The sequence below is a fragment of the Cyprinodon variegatus genome, unplaced genomic scaffold (genome assembly GCF_000732505.1).
Source record: "Cyprinodon variegatus isolate N-32 unplaced genomic scaffold, C_variegatus-1.0 Scaffold523, whole genome shotgun sequence".
NCBI lineage: Eukaryota > Metazoa > Chordata > Actinopteri > Cyprinodontiformes > Cyprinodontidae > Cyprinodon > Cyprinodon variegatus.
The window spans coordinates 372,342-377,101 of record NW_015150976.1 but is presented as its reverse complement, the minus strand read 5'-3'; the positions used below and the strand labels follow the sequence as shown (position 1 = coordinate 377,101).

Below are 4,760 nucleotides of genomic sequence, written 5' to 3'. Positions count from 1 at the left end.
GTTGACGTCACCACTGTGACAGAAATCAGGAAAGTAAACAATGGAGAGCAACATGTCAGGAAGCCAGGGCGTAGTCAGTGTCCTTTATTGTTTCGCTCTATTATCTGTCTGAATCCCTCTCACCAGAGCTCCTCCATGTTTATCAAATGTATACAAAGTCGTTGCTTGTTAGATCAGAAGTGACTGGCTAGTGTGTTGGCGTCCGCATGCTGCGTTCAATGGTATCACGTAAATTAGCGGGTCCACCCGGCTCTGGTGTTTCCACAGCATGATATTTTAACATGGGATGCTTGTTTGACACGCATCAGCGAGCTGTTCCCACTGTCACTTTAAACTGCCAATACTGAATCCACCAACTCTGATCTATTTCTCTTTCCGTCAAACACAGCTGACTGCAACGCTGGGGTTTGGGACGAACAAAGTGAAGGCATGGATTTTAATGATGATTTATTCGTCTATCGCTAACGATGCATTTCTATATGAGGGTTTTCTTCAAACTGCTCGTTATCTAACCTTCAGCTTTTTAGTTCTCCATCTGGTGCAGATATATTTCCATAAACCACCAAGCAAAGGTGAGGCGATCCTATTCATGGAGACACTTCATAAAATAATAACAAACACCACCGATGAATAAACAAACATTGAATAGCACATTTTCCTTTTATTGACCTTTCACTAAAGTTCTAGAAACACGTGAATGAAGTAGCACTGACCTATGATTGCTGAGGTAATACTGAACAGAAATGAGCCATAAACATTATTGGCTTTATACTTTAAAGGGTTTGCATCTTTTCACACAATCATTAACACCAGCACTGCTTTTTTTTAAAAAGCACAAATGTTTTTCTCACCTCGGTTGTACTTCTCCAGGAGCCTCTTCTGTTGCAGAAACTCAGCAGTTAAAATCGTGTTGCTGTGTTTCACTTTCATCAGCTGCAACAGTTAGAAAGGACTTTTAAACTGTTATAGAAGATAAAATAAAAAGTCTCCACTGTAAAGTTATCACTCATGTTCATTCTAGTCCTAATACAGTAAATGCAAATAACATTAAAAGTCACACATTCAGCTTTTGGAGTGAAACTAAATATGATTTCTAATCTACTGTGAAGGCAAACATCAAAAGGAGCACTAATGCAAGGTCCATGTTATACAACACACATTAAAAAGAAAAAGGCTATTCTGCATCCTGAACCTCAAGCATTCGCAGGAATGCAAAGATAAATATTTACTGGCAAAAATTAAAGTTGTTTTTATGTTATAATATTTACAGAGAATCAAAAACAAACAGAAATAATAGAAAGAGGGCTAAAGAGGCTTAGAGAGGTATACCATGGCAAATTACCCATAATAAAATAAAATAAAAACACCTCTTTATGCGAAGTGTTACTTTTCCCAGTTATTAAGGCATTCAGATGTTTCCATGTTGACTATTTCAAAGTAATAGTTCATGTTGAGTTGATGCCCTGTTTTATGACATCATCATTGCAAAGTCTGTGGTTGAAGTACTCAGCAGTAGTACTTGACTAAAACTATTTGTACTCGTAGTCAAATCTTACTCAATTAAAAGTAAAAGTTACTCGGTCAAACATCTACTCTAGTTAAATGATTAAATAACTCACTTTTGAAAACTAATTCGGTATTCAGAAGTATGTGTATAAAAAAGTACTTAACTATTTAAAGTATTCTCTGCAAAAGTACTAATTAAATGTCCTAATATCAGCACATATCGGTCCAATTTTCAGAGTAATTTTAAAAAACCTGTGACTTTCAGAAACCAGCTGATATATCGCTGCTAGAATCACAAATAAGGACGGATTTTTAGATTATTATTTCTTATTTAAAAACAAACCACACCATTTATTGAACATCTGAACACTTTAAAGAGACAAAAGTGGCTGTCTCTCTGCACAACCCCTCTTCTTAGTGTCTGGAAGAATTAGTTGGCTGGGAGATCGTGCTATTACATCTTATTTACTAAAACTCTGGAGCAGGACATTTTTAACAATAGTGACCTTGCTAAAAAACTACAGAATCCAGTTATCTGTTTTTAAATATATAGTATTTGTAGGGGTGAAAACAAGTAGTATGGTATAATCTAGATCGTATGCAGGCTGCTGAATTGACATGCTAGTTTTTCCGTTTTCAGGAGACGCTTATAGGAGGTATTTTTTCTGTTTAATAATAATTATGAGAACTTCAGTCATGTAGTATGGTATAGTAAGCCAAATTATCCAATAGCAACAAAAAAGAGGCAAACTTTAACTTACTTCATCACAGTTATTCTTTAGTTGTTGTCTTGTTAAATTGAGATCAGAAATAAGTTGGTTTTTCTCCTTTAGAGTCACTTCCAACTTATCCTGTAGCCCTGAAACAATAGCAGAACAAACACAGTAATTCAAGCTTTAACTGTCTTTTTATGAGGTAAGATAACTTTTAATAAAAAGTATAAGTTAGGGAAAGTGAATCAATTTAATATCTTTATTTGTTCCTAGTTGTTAACTTATACAAACGTTTAACACCCAATGTTTCAGCTCTAACTATACCGGTTTAAAAGTTACAGCTTTGAAAAATTACAACTATAAATCAAGTTTCAAAGTATGAATCACAAAGTTACAAGCATAAAACTACGACCCCTGATGACGCTTTTCCACTCCTTACCCATTGGTGGCGGTGATGTACCAGAAGGCTGTTCATCAACCGACATTAATCAAGAAGAAGAAGACAGAAACAGAGCCATTTCGTCTTTTACATTTTTTTTCTGAAATGTTGGTTTTAAGACATGCACAGCAAATGTGATGGTGATATTTTTGTTTTTTTCTCATTTAACGCCAGTTAGTTATCAACCTTCAGATGCATTACTGCCACCATGTGGTAAGGGGAAAAACAGCTTCATCATGGGTCATAGATTTTGTTATTTGTACTAGTAGTTGATCAAAGTTGGAATGTTTTAACTTGTATTAATAACTTTCAAACTTGTATTCTCACAGATAAAACATCTGTTGTATTTAGGAGCTCACATGGAACAAATACAAATCTTAAATGTGTTGATGTGTATTGATTTAGATTTAGAAATTCAGACTCCCAAGCATATATAAGCCGTGTCTGAAGGCCCAGCCTAACCCCTAAACCCCTCCACAGACACAGAAGCCTTGAAGAACAGAACAGACAGGAGATCAGATCAGAGCAGATGACGGAAGGCAGGATAAGTCAGGACACAGATCCAGGTACAGGCCACAAACACAAGTCTGAAGATGGGTCAGGCAAACAGATCAGAACAGTGACAGGCAGGGTCAAAGGTCCAAAGACAGTTCAATCTGAAGAACCCACATGGAGAAAAAAAGACAATTAGAAGAATTTAATTAATGCAATTATTTTAAGCCTTTAGCCTTCAGAACTTGGCAGGAAACATTTGTGCTGAACTTTACTCTAATATGCATAAGCAGGTGTATGAGAGCAGTAATTTTTCCCACCCAGGCCTGAAACTGGTGGTGGAGTGGGGATAGATGAAGTTAGACTGCTGGTTGGCAAGACGATCTGCTTGAGCTGTGCTAGTGCGTCACTGGGGACCAGAAGGATAGATGTCCAGCTTGATTAAACACAGGTTTGCATAAATTATCTATGAGGAGCAAACATGAAGCTACAGTAGAGAGGAATAACTCCCCTTTGAGAAGAAACCTCTGGCAGAACCAGGCTCAACATCGCGATTTTCTGCCGGACCGATTGAAATGTGACGATGAATGCGGTAAGAGTCCCGGAGGAAGTTAGACTCTGATAGGGAGAAGGCTGAAGAAACACCATGGAAAAGCCAGATGGAGCACAAAAAGCAACTGTAAAAGGCGGCCTCGTCTCATCTGCTCCTAGTGTGCAGGTGGTGGTCGCGCTTTGTGACTTCATTCAGATGATCCCATTTCATCCACCTCCAGCCCCTCCTCCACCATCGTAGCTAAAACTTCATCAGAGTGTCATTCCTCCCGGACTCTTATTGCATTCCACGTCTCATTTCAACCGGTCCGGGAGAAGACCGCCATGTAAACCTGGTTCTGCCAGATCAACTGGTTTTCCTTAGATGGAAAACTTTAAATCAATCTGACTGGATGATCTGGTGAACTGGAAAGTGAGATGACATGTTGTGAATTGGAGCTATAGAAATAAACTGAATTGATTTGTTTTTCTGCCAGAGACTCACTTTACTTCAATGCTCCTTGTGTGAAATACAGATGCACTATTAAAGATGATAATATATAATTATATAATATATAATATTAGTATAAAGATGTCTCATTTCAAGCAGCTCCTTGTGATTATTTTGACACCAGAGCTGCATACATCACATTTGCAGTAATAAAATTTACCCATTATGAAATGTATTCCTCCACCACAGCTATGTAAAGTTATAAGGCAGGCAGTCTTTCTGTATAAATTACAGTATTTTCCTATTTTTTAAGAGTTTAGGAGTCACTGAATCTTGATTATGTAAAAACTGGTTAATCAGCAGCTTATTTTAATTTGATGGAATTAAGTGTATGAACAGGCATATTGTGAAAGGTAGTAATGCTTATTTTCTGGTATGAAGATATTAGCTTTTCTTTTAAAACATTCAACTTTAGTCGTACTCATGTTGGGTTTTTTTTTGTCTCTTATGAATTTTGTTTGCATGAATATGCAAGCTGGGGTGGTGGCCTAGTGGTTAGGGTATAGGGCTTTGAATCCTGAGATTGTGAGTTCAAACCCCGACTCCTTCAGACTGCCACTCTGGGTCC

The 4,760-nt window shown here is 37.3% G+C and overlaps 1 protein-coding gene across 1 annotated transcript in view; it reads right to left on the bottom strand.

The window, feature by feature from the left end:
- Positions 1-4,760, bottom strand: part of shtn1 (shootin 1) — a 41,962-nt gene that overhangs the window by 10,534 nt on the left and 26,668 nt on the right. The gene's annotated exons all lie outside the window — the stretch shown is intronic.